The following is an 18,246-nucleotide window of genomic DNA, read 5'->3' as shown; positions in this document are numbered from 1 at the left end:
TTCTCCCTCATTATATCATAGCTGCCTTTATAATGAAAACCCAGTACTAATACTCACACTTTGAGCTTTCTTTCCAAATAATGTGTTCATAAATACATTACAGCATAAACTTGTTTAAAACTTTTTGTCATTAAACATGCTTAATTATTATGTCAAATATTTAATGTTTCAGCCTAACTCCAAGTTTAATTGAATGCTTACTTTGACAAAAGCCACTGAGTTAGATTGTTGATAGCTCTCTGAAATGAATGAATAGCTACAATTAATTATGAAATTTTAAATTAATGAGACCTCTATTCTGAATGACTTCTGTGAATCTTATGGGAATGATTTGAAACAAAAAGGAAAACCCATTAAATTGCTAGAAATTGCCAATTTGTAAAGCACAGGAAGGTTGTCATGCTAATTTAATTGAATTACTGAAAGTCCAAAATTACAAACTATGTAATATATCCCATAGCCCATTCAACAGCTTTTAATATTTTCATTGCTTAATAACTATTGTAATTATAATTCCCTTTGAATCCATAAACAATGCCAAAATGTCTAATTTCTAAGTATTCTAAACCAGCACAAATTTACAAATGAAATTCAATTTGACAGAAACAAGTTGAGCAATAGTGCAAATTTCTCTGAGGTTGCCTTTTTAACTGAAGGAATTTTCATTACACAGGAAATTTATTATGAAGTAACAAAGGTATTGAACTCCCCTGGTTTTTAGTGTTTGAAGATAAATATAAACCAATGTTTTATAATAAGTAAATCAAGTCACAATCCCAAAATCATACATCAGGGTGAATATTTTAAGATTAAATAAGACCTTCCACTACTTGCATTGGATTCAGTCTTCTATTGTGTGATCAAAAAGAAATTAAGATGTGACTCAGTGACTGGTGAAAAGTCTGTGTGAGCCAGGTCCTATTCCAGTGAGATGAAACCATTGGACATGTTGGAGGGAAAATGTAGTAATAGATGGATTTTTAAATTGTCATTGAAGAGAAAGTGTAAAATAGTAAAAGATTACTCAAAATTTCTTTCTTCTGCTTGTTCAATAAGTACTTCATGCTTTCTTTGCATTAAAGCCCTATATTAAGCCTTCAGTATTTTTAATTTAAAAAAAAGGCCAAGCCCCAAGGGAGCCTTTATTCTAGTACCTAGTGACCCAACAACAAAGTAAACAAGTATGTAGTATTGTAAAATTGGGAAAAGTGCTATTCAGAAAAATAGAGCAGGGTGACAGGGACTCAGGAAGATAAAAGAAGCGTCTGCTGTTCTGTAGCGAATAGTCAGGCAGGAGGACCCAATAATGAAAAGATGATACCCAAACTGAAGCCCAAAGGAAATTAGGGTGAAGGACATGCAGTAAAGTAGAGGACAGTTACTCCAAAAAGCAGGAAATACAAGACACTGAGGTGAGAAAGCACTTGACAACATGGAAGAAAATTGGATTGAATAAATTGAATGTGAATTCTCAGAAGAAACACATGCAGGGATGACTTCAAGTTTTTTGGCCTGAGTAACAAAGCAAAATCAGTAATTGAATTTACTTGTCTGGAGTTCTACAGAAAAAAAATGGATGTTTTCTTCCCAAAGGATCATATTATAAGTTATAGAAATACATGAATAATTCATTATGAAATATGTAACAAATATTTAAATCCAGGGAGGCATATGTGGCTACAAAATTATTTTTTTCCATACACATGGCTTTTACTCAGGACCTCTGCAGAAACTAAGCTGCCTACAAGGAACACAGGCTCTACAAATTGAAATCACAAGATGAACTTATTTCATTGCTTTAAGTGGCTTATAATTAGGCTTTCTTAGGATGCAAATACAATAACAGGAGACATACCTCATGTAAAACAGGTATAAAACAAACAAACAAAAAAACTAGAGCTAGATTTTGTTACCATCACTACTCAAAGTGTGGTAATTTTACTAGAAGCAGGCAGATAGTATACCTGATTTAAATAACATTTTCCCAGTATTTCTTAAATAAACTAAAGTAGATTCAGAAAGTAATCAATGAAGCTACATTCAGCAAACATTAATTAACAGAATACTATGATTAGGTACTGTATTGGGGATAAAATAATAAGATTCAAGCTCTCCTTATAGAGTAACCAGGATGAAATATCTTTATTTAAATACAGAAGGTAGCATATTTTGGGGTTTTGTTTCTTTTTCCTGTGTAAACTATAACAGAATGAAAATTACTGGAACTTCTTACTGTTTTTGTTTAAAACAAGTCACACAACTGCAAATTAAAAAGGCAAAAGGAAAAAAGTGAAAAGAAATAGAAAGCAATGGGTAAAAGAGAAAGCAACGATAAAATTATTTTCACATACATAGTTAGTCTTCTTAAATTTGTTTGTACTCCTGATACTTGGGTTCCTTGTGAAAGACGTGAGCACAAATAGGCATCCAAATTTCAATGTTTGAGGTTTTGCTGCATTATTATAAGAACCTGAAAAACTGTAACAATGAAGCTAGTTTAATGCATCAGAACAGGAGACTTAATGCTGAAAACTTTCTAAAAATAAGGTATTGCACCATGTTTAAAAAAAACCTACATTTTAAGGAGGACGAGTTACAGATATTCTGAGAGAATCTCATCTAATCTGATTTTATAAAGGAAAAGAAAGAGTTCCATCAAGGCTAAGTTACTCAGTATTAAATATTTAACATGTATCCAATAATTGCAAGGCTATTCCTGCTGTGATTACAATGGTGATTATGAAACAATACCATTACTGTTCTTATCAAGTCTGTGGTCTAGAGGAGTGTGATATCAACCACACTGAGAAGCATACAATCCAAACTGATGAGTGTACTGAAGAAAAGGAACAATGTCCTGTAAGCACCTATATGATGGTAAATAGGAAATAAGAAGACATAGGTTGCTGAAACCTATAATTTAATTATACAGGTCACCATAAGAATTGGATCTTATTCAAATAAAATTTAGACCTAAAACAAATGCAACAATATTATGGGACACGGGTCACACTAAGAGGAGACCACGCACAGGAGGGATAAGGCAAGAGAAGGAAACTAAAAACTTGAACATGCGTGATATGCTCACGGTACAAGAATTAATATAGAAATCTTCACTGGCTGGGGTCACCATGGGAAGAGGACTAGGGAGGAGAAAAGAGGACTGGAAGAGATGAACCAATTGGGATTGTAATACACATATTCATGGAAACAACACAAGGAAACTCCCTGTGTAGCCTTGTTTATCTCAAATTAGCAAAAAACATCATGTTTTTGTTTTTGTCTTTTATGTTTATGGTTTTTTTTTCTGCAAAATTGGAGAACAGGAGGGCAGAACAGGTTCTGCCCAGGAGAAGTGGGGGTTGACACCTGTGGGATGGGGGAGATGGCAGGGCAAAGGGTAGGAGGATGAATACAGTGCAAATAATGTATACACATGTATGTAAATGCAAACATGATTTTTGCTGAAAATGTTCCAGGAATCAAAGAAGAGGGGATGAAAGACAGCAATGGAGGGGGTGAATTCAAGTACAATGTATTTGATACTTTGTAAGTACCTTTGTAAATGCTACAATGTATCTCTATCCGGCACAACAATTAAAAAAAATAAAGTATTTGAAACCGCTGAACTAAATAATGATTTATCAGCTACTCTAGACATATAATATCAATAAATTATCATGGCTTTCCACAGCTCATATTGTTATGAAGAAAAGATTTCTATTACCCTAAAAACTCAGTCCAAAAGAAGAGCATTCTGTGTCTTTTTTATAGTAGGGACTGTGAACAATAGAACGTAGAGTCAGATTTTGTGAATTTAAGCCTATTCCTATGAGCACAACTTTTATGATTTAGACAAGTTATTTAATATTTTCATGTTTTATTTCCACCTGTAAAAAAAGTAAGCAACATTACCAAAACTTATAACAAATGAACAGATGAGCAACACATTATAAGCCACCAATATCACACAAGATCAAAACAGGGATTTAAAGCAGCAATGGCTGGAATTCTCAAGGCAGATTTCACATGGAAAGAGAGACTTGAATTAGACATTCAGGAATAAATTGGAAGGGCTGAATGAAGAGACAAGTATAAGATTCTGGTAGGGGAAGAGAAATAGATGAGCCAAGTCCCAAAACTGGAAGTGAATGTACATGTGTTAAAAATAATGAGAGATAAGGAGCTTCCAAGAGTAGAGTATGAATATTTGCATCATCATTTGTTTCAGAGTATTAAAGTTTCATTGATACGGTTTCATTCAACTAAACTTTAAAGAACTACCCACTTTAACTACACATCTATGTGAAGCACATGCTTTTCCCAAAATAACATACAGCAGTGAACTGAAATAGAGAAACAGATATGAGATCCCAGCCACCCCCTATTGAACCAGACAATAAAGAGATTTGCAATGCACTAAAGAGAACACAATGCACTATCAATAATTTTTTGCTTTGGGAAAAATATAAATATTTCTCATAAAATTTATTTTATTTAACATATAATAGTTCCGTTAATGTTATCTGAAAAATGACTTACTATTTTTCAAATGTCTGTTTCTATAACAGACATTTATAATTATATGATAGGGTAAGTAATGCAAAAGATCTTTTCCATCCTCAATAACATTTCCTCAATTTCCTCACTCATTGAAATGCAAATAATAATGTGCAATTTAGCAAAGATGGTTACTCTGATGGCTAAAATAGTATTCCGCCCAGATCCCCACATCCAGGATGGAGACAAACATTTCCCCAGCTGTTGTGTTTTAGCACAGATTGCTCTCAACTGAAAGTCTGTCCAGGACTTACCCTCAGCACTCAGTCCTTGTCACCTTGCTCAGTGTGGGTCACCACTCCTTTCCAGAGTGCCCTGCATTCACTGGTCTATGTGGAGGTATGCAGAACACTTTCTCTTGCCCGCATTGGGCAGACATATTAATAACCATTCCAACGTGAACGGTCAGTATGAGATCAGATGAAGCCCTGTTCCCACTTCATCACAGTTCTTTTTGTCCTTCAGAGACACCTTGCTTTCTTCATTTGCTCATCTGTCACAGTCATAATCCACAAGGAGAACAGGTGCACTAGTTCATTGGAAAATCCAGGGAACAGATATTCAGGCCTTATTCACTCTGCCATAAGCAAAGTTAGTCACAGAGTTGTGTGTGGGGGTTGGGGGTGAAGCTTACACAAAATATCTGATTTTTTTGGTACTGGGGTTTAAACTCAGGGCCTCACACTTGCTAGGCAGTTGCTCTACCACTTGAGCCCCTACACAAAATTTTTTAATGTTGGATGGAACAGAAAGACCAGCACACATTGAAGGTAGAGGGTCTTTTAGTATGATGTCTCAAGGTTCCCAGTGTTCAGCATTTGAACTTCATAACCTTCAGCTTAAAATTTTGAATAAGCAATCTGAGTGATTTTGTTACTTGTTTTTCTAAAAAACAAGGCTGATAATGTGGATGCTAGCTTGACTTCTGGGAGGCCTGCTGGCTACCAGGGCAGAATCTGAAGCAGTGCTTTGAGATTCTGAAAACAGGCTTCCATGTAAAAACTCTCTCTCTCTCTCTCTCTCACACACACACACACACACACACACACAAACACATACATACACAAAGCAGTAATACCTCGGCTGCAATCAGTTTGCATGAACAATTCCTCAAGTTTAATTTAATCTTCCATTTCATCTTTACAACTACTATGTAAAACAGACATTAAAACCGTAAGTCTTCCAATCCACATAATTCTTAATTACCATTGGTAAAGTTTTGCTAATTATTTCTATTAAAATCACTTGAATGGTTACCTAGTGATCCAATGAGGAAAACACAGAATGCCACAAAGGGGTGTTCGGGGTGCAAGGATGCTCCAGAGGTGAGTGACTTGCATCTTCACTCTAAACACTCTGAACATCTTACAGCACAAAAGCTACTCTTGTTTCCAATTTTGCAACCATTCCAATAGATAAAGGTCACCAGAAAAAAAACCAAAAACAACCTAAGAAGCTCTAACTCTTATCAACAATAATAACTACTTCAGGAATTGCAGAGAAGCTTATCAGGAATAACTGAAAGATAGCCATTTCTGTTATCATTCGCTGGTAAATGGATGGAATTGGAGAACATCATTCTGAGTGAGGTTAGCCTGGCCCAAAAGACCAAAAATCGTATGTTCTCCCTCATATGTGGACATTAGATCAAGAGCAAACACAACAAGGGGATTGGACTATGAGCACATGATAAAAGCAAGCACACACAAGGAAGGGGTGAGGATAGGTAACACACCTAAAAAACTAGCTAGCATTTGTTGCCCTTAATGCAGAGAAACTAAAGCAGATACCTTAAAGCAACTGAGGCCAATAGGAAAAGGGGAACAGGTACTAGAGAAAAGGTTAGATCAAAAAGAATTAACCTAGAAGGTAACACACACGCACAGGAAATCAATGTGAGTCAATGCCCTGTATAGCTATCCTTATCTCAACCAGCAAAACCCCTTGTTCCTTCCTATTATTGCTTATACTCTCTCTACAACAAAATTAGAAATAAGGGCAAAATAGTTTCTGCTGGGTATTGAGGGGATGGAGTGGGTGGTAAGGGAGGGGGTGGGAGCAGGGGGGAGAAATGAACCAAGCCTTGTATGCACATATGAATAATAAAAGAAAAATGAAAAAAAAAAAGATAGCCATTTCTTAAAGATGCATTTTACAATGAAGCCAGAGAGATACGGCCTTAAGCCAGAGGCTCTCACTCCAGGAAAGGAGGTAAAAAAGCTATTTTCCCTAGAAAATTCTAATAATCTATTCACAAATTCTGAGTCTTAAACTTCATTCCAGTTTTAAATGCATACTGGAATTTTGAGAATAAGTAAAATACTAACTGCAAAATATGGTACTAGGAATATGGAGACTTTTCCAAACCAGGAAAAAAAAAAAAAAACAAACAGGTTTTGGGCTCAGAACCCTGAAATTCTAATACAGTAACTATTTTCCTGACTTCCAGTTTTCTGATTCCATGTTCCATTTTCCTTCCACTTCATTTCATTTTCTGGGCCAGGTGCTATGTGTCTTGCACTTTGCAATGTAATATGAATAAACCATTCAGACATGTTCACTCCCACCCTAAATGCTTGCTACTCTTTTTTTTTTTTTTTTGTGGTCTCAGGATACTCTTTTCTGTTGTTGTTGTTGCTCATTTATTCACATGTGCATACATTGTTTGGGTCATTTATCCACCCTGCCCCCTCCCCCACCCTTCCCCCACCTCCCCAGTTCCAGGCAGGTCCTGTTCTGCCCTTTTCACTGACTTTGTGGAAGAAAACACATAAGTATAATAAGGAAGACAAAGTGTTTTGCTAGTTGAGTTAAGGATAGCTATACAGAGAGATTCCTACTATTGCTTTCGTGTACCCATGTGTTACCACCCATGTTGATTCAACTCTAACTGATCTTTATGTTGGTTCCTGATCCCCTGCTCATGATAACCTGAAATTTTAAGGTTTCTGTATCAGTTCCTCTGGAGTGGGGACATCAAATGCTTTCATGTTTTGGGTTTTCTTGTTGATGATGGATGCATCAGAGATTTGCTATTAGAATATTTATAATAAATCTGACCCAAAAATATCTCCTAATTCACTTGTTTTATGTCTAGTTTTATACATTGGATTTACTTTAGCAAAGTGCACACACATCATCATTATCAGAATGTACTATTTTCATGGCAATATGAGCAATCTGTCCTATTAAGTGTCTGTACTCCAAGATATAAGTTTAGGACACATGTCCCCCAAAACAAGGACCAGAGTGATGTAACTCTTTTTGAATAAATGATGATGGTTTTTATAAATTTACTAAGATTTTAATGATTTTCTCTGGTGTTCCCATTCTTACTTAAAACCAATAATTTCAAATTAAACCTAAGAAGGTAAGAGGTGAAAACTGGTTGAGATTCAATAATACTCTATTAATGAAAGAAATAAATTGATCAATTTGTTTACAAGTAATGTTATTTATTTTATACTTTCTTCTATAACTCATGCAGAATCCAAGGTTTGGAATCTGAAATACTGTTACACATATCAGTTATTGTAAGAAGAAACCTTTAATCAAAGCTAAATAAATCTACTATTGTCTCTGTGACACTTTAACTTAACACATAATGATCAGTTAAATTAATCTGGTTAATAGCTAAAATAATGATTCTGAGAAGTTTCTGCAGACAAGGCCAAAATCTTCTGGAAGGAAATAAAATAAATCACTTCTTCAAACTAAAGAATTTCCAAGGCCCAGTGTCCAGAAAAAAAATTTTCATTTTGTACTCAATGTGCAGATATGTGATTTATGCTATCTTCAGTAAATGTTACATGTTTTCAAAGGTTATCTCTCCCACAAAAGACTATTCATGGAATATAGATGGAGAAGGTTCTAAATATTGAAATAATATGCAAGTTTTTAACTTTTTGTAAAAACAAGCAATAAACACAAAAAGCTTTAAATATCCAAAGTTCTAGAATTGATGTAGTTTCAGAGAACTAAACACAAGTTACAAAAATGTAGGATCCACTCAATTCAAGAGGAGATAATTTATTGTCATAAATTAAATCATATTCAAGAAAGGTTTTTCTTATGATATCTCCATACATGCACAAAATGTACTTTGATCAAATTCACCCCTAGAGAGAGAAAATTTTAATGACTGCTGCCATTAATAAAATTGCATGCAACTCATTAGTGAGAATTCTTCTTGGGAAGTAGTAGAAACATGAAATAATATTTTCCACATGAAAAGTGAGATGCAACCTGTAACACATAATGAATTCCCAATAAATATCAACTTCTTAATTTGTCTATATCTGGCTATGGACAAATTTGTTGAATACATATTTGCCTTGATAACAATTTTTAAAAAGAGAGGGAAATGTTTAATCATGAAAATTATAGATGAAATAGTCATTGAATGTCTATATTGTTAGAAATGAGGAAAACAGTCTTATGGTCTCCTAACAATAAATAATAAAATGACAATAACTTGCAAGCTTAGATATAATCAGTATGTCTTTGTTTCCTCATTTGTAATCCATCCAGCATTAATTAATTACTGAGGCATCTTTAAATTTATACCCAAAAATGGCTTAGAGAATAGTTTAGAAAATGTGTCATATTCTTTTATATCATTGAAGTTGCCTATGTGATATTTTTTCTTAAGACCTGTTTTTGGGGGGATTCCAAGATGGCAGCTACAGGGAGGAAGCAGAAAGTGAGCTTCCTATAGTGAAATCTTGGAAAGACACTGGAGACACACTTTGCAGGCAAAATCACCAAGAAGAGGCAAAATTTTGACCCTTCCACACCTCCAGCCAGTGCAGAGAATCTCCACTTCACGTTAAATGGAGAAACAAGGAGGGCTCCCGGGCCTCCAGTCGCCCACACGCAGACAGCTTGGGAAGACGCAGACAAGGTGAGCTTCACGGTACCACAGTACTCCCACAGACATGCCTGGGCCAGAGCAGCAGAGCCCCCTGGACAGACGGACCTCCACCAAGGGGAAAAAGAGAGAAACTGACTAGTAAGCAATAAGAACAATAAAGACATGCGGGAAAGAGGGTGGGGGGAACTGAGTGCCGAAGATTGGGGAAGGGAATCCTTGCTGGGGCTGTAAATAAACAAGCTGGGCGGGCCAGAGAGGCTCTGGCGGGAGCGGGGGCGCGTGCCCAGCAACCAGGAGCGGGAAAGCTTGTGAGAGTGGTGGAGGAAGGAAAACTCCATAGGAGAGGAGGGAAGACCCACTTCCCACATGAACTGTAAATAAACACGTGAGTGCAGTGTCACCTTCCACAGTGTGCTTGGAAAGGGGAAAGCTTGTAGCAGAGGCTCACGCACAGGAGAACTCTGAGTAAACAAAGCCTGCAGGGCCAGGTGAGTGCTAAGCTCACCCCAGAGATCTGCATAAATAACGCCTCCAGCAACAGCAGGCTGACAGCAGCAGACAGGCAAGCCAGAGTCACATATAGCCATTCATAGACCTGTCTCCAGACTCTTTTTTTTTTCTCTCTTTTTCTCCCTACCTTTGATGAGAGAACAACTGAATTACACCTGCATGTGGAAAAACTTACTGAAACTTTATTGCATTTGAACTCGGGACACTTGGTGGGGTTTTGTGTGTGTGTGTGTGTGTGTGTGTGTGTGTGTGTAGTTTTGTTCTACTTTATGCATCCCCTTTGATGAGACAACTACAGAACAACATCTGAGGCACCATCTCCGGGATACGAGACTGAGACGGACACCCAAATTATTAAGACTGAAACTTCATTGCATTTGAACTTGGAGTATTTTGGTTTTTTGGGGTTTTTTTAATTTTCTAGTTTTCATTTTATTGTATTTTATTTATATATGTATATATTTCTTTCATTTACTTATTTTTTATTTTTATTCTTATCTTTTTTTATTTTTTATTTTCAATCCTCTCTCTGTCTCTCTAATGCCTGTTCAGCTTACTGTCAATTAGTACACTAATGCTCCCTGTTTATATCTTTGAAACTTTCTTGTCTGATACCTTTTTCTGTTTTCTCCTACTTGTCTGTTTATTTGTTTTTCCCCTTTTCTTTAACTTCTTGCTTTCCATCTCCACTCACCCTTCCATTCTAAATATCTCCATTGTTATTATTACAAGCTAGAAAATACTTAATTGCACACAGTACAGGGACAGTAACACCACCAAAGACAATGACAGGAAGACAGAAAAAACAGGGAAACCAGTTTCCCCACAGCAAAAAATTAGTACAGGAACCAGAGGGGAATGAAGAAAACAGATACTCAGATCCAGACTCCAACAAAATGAAGATAAACTATGCCAAAGTACCCAATGAAGCCCACAAGAATAATTTAAAAGGAGATATACTACAAGTACTCAATGAGAATTTTATAGAGATGATACTGGATAGGGTCAACCAAAATGTACAGGAGACACTCAAGAAATTCCAAGGCAACAAAAATAGAGAATTTGAAAAAGCAAAAGAAGAAATAAAGGAAACCATAGAAGCACTGTATAAACACCAAAGTGAAACAGAGAACACATTGAATAAACGGATAAATGAACTCAGGACAAAAATAGACAACATTAAAGAAGAAACCACAGCCGCCCGCCCTGCCCGCATGCCCGCCACCCCCCAGCCCCCTTGGCCCCCCCTCGGCCGGGCAGCCCCCAATCCCACGCTGCCTGGACCCCCTTCTCCTCCTCCCTCCCTCCTCCCTCCGCCCCCTCCCGGCGGGACTCCAGCCTCCCCGCCCCCCCAGTCCTCCTCTCCTCCCCTCCAGCATGGTGCTCATGGCCCTGCTGCTGCTGGGCTTCCTGCTCCTCGCCCTGGAGCTGTGGCCCCGGGGGGAGGCGGCCAAGGGCCCCGCGGCAGTGGCGGCAGCAGCTGGGGCCACGGGGAGCATTTGAGCCAGCCGGCCCCATCCATGGCTCCTGAGCCGGAAGGTTGCCCGGTGTGCGTGTGGTGGCAGCACAGCTGCAAGCTGTGCCTGGAGAGCATCAAGTCACAGATCCTGAGCAAACTGCGGCTCAAGGAGAAGCCCAACATCAGCCAAGAGGTGGTAAAGCAGCTGCTGCCCAAGGCACCGCCACTGCAGCAGATCCTAGACCTGCATGACTTCCAGGGCGACGCACTGCAGCCCGAGGACTTCTTGGAGGAGGATGAATACCACGCCACCACTGAGACGGTCATTAGCATGGCCCAGGAGACAGACCCTGCAGTGCAGACAGATGGCAGCCTTCTCTGTTGTCATTTCCACTTCAGCCCCAAGGTGATGTTCACAAAGGTACTGAAGGCCCACCTGTGGGTGTACCTTCAGCCTGTTCCCTGCCCAGCCACAGTCTACCTGCAGATCCTGCGACTGAAACCCCTAACTGGGGAAGGGACCGCAGGGGTAGGGGGTGGAGGCCGGCATCACATCCGTATTCATTCACTCAAGATTGAGCTACACTCGCGTTCTGGCCACTGGCAGAGCATCGACTTCAAGCAAGTGCTACACAGCTGGTTCTGCCAGCCACAGAGCAACTGGGGCATCGAGATCAACATGTTTGATCCCAGTGGCACAGACCTGGCTGTCACCTCCCTGGGGCCGGGAGCTGAGGGGCTGCATCCTTTCATGGAGCTTCTAGTCCTAGAGAACACAAAACGGTCCCGGAGGAACCTGGGCCTGGATTGTGATGAGCACTCAAGCGAGTCCCGCTGCTGCTGATATCCCCTCACAGTGGACTTTGAGGCTTTTGGCTGGGACTGGATCATCACACCTAAGGGCTACAAGGCCAACTACTGCTCTGGCCAATGTGAGTACATGTTCATGCAAAAGTATCCACACACCCACTTGGTGCAACAGACCAATCCAAGAGGTTCTGCTGGGCCCTGCTGCACACCTACCAAGATGTCCCCAATCAACATGCTCTACTTCAATGACAAGCAGCAGATTATCTACGGCAAGATCCCTGGCATGGTGGTGGATCGCTGTGGCTGCTCCTAAGGTGGGGGACAGTGGACGCCTCCCCCACAGACCCTACCCTGAGATCCCCAGCCCTGGTCCCCATCCTCCCAAGCCCTACAGCTCCCTCCACCTCTTCCCATGAGCATCACACCTTGTTCCCTGACCAAGCAGTGTCCAATACAACAGGGGAGGCAGGTGGGGTTTGAGGGGTGAGAAGCTAAGGGAAAAGGAAAAGGAGGGGCATGGTCAGGGTGGACAGTGTCTGAAGTTTGCAGGTGAGAAGGTCTGGCAAGAGGACAGAGGGATGTAAAAACAGAGGTACAGATGGGAGGGACAGAGATAGCAACAAATAGAGAAGCACTGAGAAGGCAAAGGAATAGAGAGGCAGAAGAGACAGACTAGGCAGAAACAAACACTGAGAAGGAGACTGAAACAGAGTAATAAATGAAAGCCCTACACCAAGCCTCCTTTTTTCCACTGGCAAAAAGGAGGCTTGGTATAGTTTGGGGAGCTCCCCTGACTACTCATCAGTAGGAGAAAATCAAAAATTCATTCTTAGCTTCTTCCCTCTCTCCCAACAGTGGTCAGGGGAAGGGAAGTGAGGACAGGGGCAAAAGTAAGGATTTGGGAAATTTATTTATTTATTTATTGTGACTTTTCATTTTTTGGTATTTGGCTTTACTGGAATAGGAGGGCCCCTGCCCACTATGCCCCATTTGTTCCTTAATCCCCAAACCCTGTTCTTCCCAATACCCACCCACTAAAGCACTTGTATAAAGCCTCCAGGGTTGGGAATGGGAGCAAAGGGCAAGTAAGTTTCTAACCCATAATCACCCTAACTTTTTTGAACCAAATGGATTGAACTGAGTGGTCATAGAAACCATAAGTTAGGGTTTAAGAGCTATGGGGGGGGGAGCCCTCAACATCCAGGATCTTTGTGAGAGCCACTAAAGCAACCCTCAGACCCACCTTCTTTATGGTATTACTTAACCAGAGGGTACAGCTTGCTTATGCCCAAATTCCCCTCAGCCAAGAGAGACCAAAGAGCCTGTGGAATGCCCCTGCTCCCAGCCTCTAGCTTCAGGTCAGTAAGAGAGTAGAGATCCCAGAGGCCCCAGGTCTGGGAAGGGTTAGGAAGAGTCAAGAAAGTAGTAATAAAGAGGCTGAAGGTACAGGGCATTTGAATCCAAATCACTGCTCTGGGCTAGGGAATAAAGCCAGCAGACCAAGGTGGAAGGGATTCTGGAGGTGGGGATATTTTAGTCCCCAAACCCCAAAGCTCAGGGTGGAAGGATGGATACAAGGGAGTAGAGTGTCTATAATTTTTATCTTTTATTTTTGGAATATAGCAGTGTCTGGGCAGCAGGGAGAGGACAGTACAGTGGGGAGAGGCATAAGACAAGGCCAGTTATAATAGAGGATGGGAAGATGGAGACTTCCTGGTTTTGAAGGCTAGGAAACAGGCAGAGACTGACTGGTTCCCACTTCAAGTCACTAGCTAGGCCCATTTTCCTTCTACAATCCTGACCTGCCATCCTCTGAACTCACTGTGCCTCAGTTTCTTCCCCTGGATGGAATGAGAAACAGCAGCACCCGCCACAGCCAAGAGATGAATTCTGAGCATTTACCACGGGCACTTTATGGACATAAAATACCTCTCGCTGTGGGACTATGTAACCAGGGCACCAGAGTGGTGCTGAAGAGATGTGAGGCTTAAAGGAGTCACAGGATTCAGAATGCAAGTTCCCCTCTGCCTCCTAGCTGCACAGTGCCTAAAGCCAAGGAGTTGAGAATCTTCACACCCTATCCATGCCTCACCAGCAACCTCTTTGCTCCAGAAAATAGCCTAAAGGATGTATGTGGAGGGGGAGGGCTGCAACAAAATGAACCCACTAAGTACAGCCAGTAGTTATGGTCTGATAGAAACAGTACTGAACTCCAAGCTGGAAAGCAAATTGGGAAGGCTTGTTCTTCCTGAGAGCATGTCTCTCCTGCTTGGACCAGACCATGGAAAGAACAAAGATACATGATCAACCACCCTTGGGAAGGTAATGTTGGCAAGTTTTAGCATCTTTCTCCTATTCTCATAGTGAGAAAATGAGACAAAGTGCTTTAGTAGAGGAATGGGCAAGGGCTGTTAAGCTTTTCAACTCACCTCCCATATAGCAGCTATGTTAACCCCAAGCCTCTCCTCTTTGGCCCTGTTCATCCTTCCTTCTGCCCCAATCTTGGGAGAACAAGACATACCTGACCATTAACATTCACATTTCCTTGGTAGAAGGACAGGAACAGAAAAGAGAAGATACTTTCTCCAGGGTCAAATGCCTCTAGATCTTGGGCAGGGAGGGGGGTGGGCAATAGGTATCAGGTAACTTCCCTCTATAGTCTAGAGAGCTGGGGCATTAAACTTGCAGAACAGTTAAAGTATTGCTCCTTTATTGCCATCAAATAAAGACCTTTGCAAGGGCAAAAAAAAAAAAAGAGGAAACCACCCAGGATATGGAAAACCTCAGAAAAAAGAATGAAACAGAACTGCAAAACAAAATGGAAGGCCAATCCAGCAGAATACAACAAACAGAAGATGGAATCTCAGAACTTGAAGATGAAATGGTAATTAAAGGAAAAACTGAAGAACTATTAGTTAAACAAGTCAAGACCTGTGAAAAGAAAATGCAAGAACTCACTGACTCCATCAAAAGACCAAACTTGAGAATCATGGGCATTGAAGAAGGAGAAGAGGTGCAAGCGAAGGGAATGCATAATATATTCAACAAAATAATAACAGAAAATTTGCCAAATCTAGAGAAAGATATTCCCATACAGATGCAAGAGGCCTCCAGGACACCAAACAGACCAGATCAAAATAGAACTATCCCATGACATATCTTCATTAAAACAAGTTCAGAAACTAGGGAAAGAGTATTGAAGGCTGTAAGAGAGAAAAAACAAATAACATACAAAGGTAAACCCATCAAAATCACAGCAGACTTCTCAACAGAAACATTAAACGCAAGAAGAACATGGGGTGAGATCTTCCAGGCACTGAATGAAAATAACTTCAACCCCAGGATACTCTCCCAGCAAAACTATCATTCAAAATAGATGGAGCAATAAAAGTCTTCCATGATAAGCAGAAACTACAACAATATTTGACCACAAAGCCACCACCACAAAAGATTCTTCAAAAGATTCTACACACAGAAAATGAAACCCAACTTAACCATGAAAAGACAGGCAGCACCAAACCACAGGAAAAGAAAAAGCAAGACAGTAGAGAGTAACTTCAACTTAGGTACACACAATCAAACCTTCAAACAACTAAGACAACTAAAAGACAGGAATCACCACATACCTATCAGTACTAACACTTAATGTTAATCGACTTAATTCACCCATCAAAAGGCACCGCTTAATGAAATGGATTAAAAGGGAAGATCCAACAATTTGTTGCTTAAAGGAGACCCATCTCACCTACAGAAATAAGCATAGGCTTAGGATGAAAGGCTGGAAGAAGATTTACCAAGCTAATGGCCCCCCAAAACAGACAGGAGTAACAATACTTATCTCTGACAAAGGAGACTTCAAACCTACATTGATCAAACGAGATAAAGGACATTCCGTACTAATAAAAGGGGAAATAGACCAAAAGGAAATAATAATCATCAACCTGTATGCACCCAATGTCAATGCACCCAATTTCATCAAACATATGCTGAAAGACCTAAAAGCATATATTAACACCAACACAGTGGTTGTAGGAGACTTTAACACCGCATTATCATCAATAGATAGGTCATCCAAACAAAAAATCAATAAAGAAATCCAAGATCTAAAATATACAATAGATCAAATGGACCTAGTTGATGTATACAGAACATTTCATCCAACTTCTACACAATATACATTCTTCTCAGCAGCCCATGGAACCTTCTGCAAAATAGATCATATCCCAGGGCACAAACCAAGTCTCAGCAAATATAAGAAAATAGAAATTATACCATGCATACTATCGATCACATGCAGTAAAAGTAGAACTCAACAACAAAAGTAAAGATAAAAATCATGCAAACTGGAAACTAAATAACTCATTACCTAATGAACAATGGATCATCGATGAAATAAAAGAGGAAATTAAAAAGTTCCTGGAAGTCAATGAAAATGAAAACACAACCTACCGGAACCTATCGGACACACCTAAGGCAGTCCTCAGAGGAAGTTTATAGCCAGGAGTGCATATATTAAAAAGACTGAAAGATCCCAAATCAATGACCTAATGATACATCTCAAACTCCTAGAAAAACAAGAACAAGCAAGTCCCAAAACAAACAGAAGGAGAGAAATAAAAATAAGAGCTGAAATCAACGAAATAGAAATAAAAAAAACCATACAAAGAATTAATAAAACAAAAAGTTGGTTCTTTGAAAAAATAAACAAGATCAATAGACTCCTGGCAAACCTGACTAAAATGAGGAGAGAAAAAACCCAAATTAGTAGAATCAGGAATGCAAAAGGGGAGATAACAACAAACACCATGGAAGTCCAGGAAATCATCAGAGACTACTTCGAGAACCTATATTCAAATAAATTTGAAAATCTTAAAGAAATGGACAGATTTCTAGATACATATGATCATCCAAAACTGAACCAAGAGGAAATTAATCACCTGAATAGATCTATAACACAAAATGAAATTGAAGCAGCAATCAAGAGTCTCCCAAAAAAGAAAAGTCCAGGACCTGATGGATTCTCTGCTGAATTCTATCAGACCTTTAAAGAAGAACTGATACCAACCCTCCTTAAACTGTTCCACAAAATAGAAAGGGAAGGAAAACTGCCAAACACATTTTATGAAACCAGTATTACACTTATTCCAAAACCAGGCAAAGACACCTCCAAAAAGGAGAACTATAGGCCAATCTCCTTAATGAACATTGACACAAAAATCCTCAACAAAATAATGGCAAACCGAATTCAACAACACATCAAAAAGATTATTCACCACGACCAAGTAGGCTTCATCCCACGGATGCAGGGGTGGTTCAACATACGAAAATCAATAAACGTAATAAACCACATTAACAGAAGCAAAGACAAAAACCACTTGATCATCTGGATAGATGCAGAAAAAGCCTTTGATAAGATCCAACACCATTTCATGATAAAAGCTCTAAGAAAACTAGAAATAGAAGGAAAGTACCTCAACATTATAAAAGCTATATATGACAAACCTACAGCCAGCATTATACTTAATGGAGAAAAACTGAAACCATTCCCTCTAAAATCAGGAACCAGACAAGGATGCCCACTATCTCCACTCCTATTCAACATAGTACTGGAATTCCTAGCCAGGGCAATTAGGCAACAAGAAGGAATGAAAGGAATACAAATAGGTAAAGAAACTGTCAAAATATCCCTATTTGCAGATGACATGATCCTATACCTTAAAGACCCAAAAAACTCAACTCACAAGCTCCTAGATATCATCAATAGCTACAGCAAGGTAGCAGGATATAAAATCAACATAGAAAAATCATTAGCATTTCTATACACTAACAATGAGCAAACTGAAAAAGAATGTATGAGAACAATGCCATTTACAATAGCCTCAAAAAAAATCAAATACCTAGGTGTAAACCTAACAAAAGATGTGAATGACCTCTACAAGGTAAACTATAAACTTCTGAAGAGAGACTGAGGAAGACTATAGAAAGTGGAGAGATCTCCCATGCTCATGGATTGGTAGAATCAACATAGTAAAAA

The 18,246-nt window shown here is 39.4% G+C and overlaps 1 protein-coding gene and 1 pseudogene across 10 annotated transcripts in view; one reads left to right on the top strand and one right to left on the bottom strand.

The window, feature by feature from the left end:
• Ccser1 (coiled-coil serine rich protein 1) overlaps positions 1-18,246 on the bottom strand; it is a 1,264,311-nt gene that overhangs the window by 1,077,035 nt on the left and 169,030 nt on the right. The gene's annotated exons all lie outside the window — the stretch shown is intronic.
• On the top strand, positions 11,321-14,947 carry LOC109701222 (growth/differentiation factor 11-like; annotated as a pseudogene).

Source organism: Castor canadensis, chromosome 9, assembly GCF_047511655.1.
Source record: "Castor canadensis chromosome 9, mCasCan1.hap1v2, whole genome shotgun sequence".
NCBI classification, from domain to species: Eukaryota; Metazoa; Chordata; class Mammalia; order Rodentia; family Castoridae; genus Castor; species Castor canadensis.
This window is presented reverse-complemented; position numbering and strand designations above follow the sequence as displayed.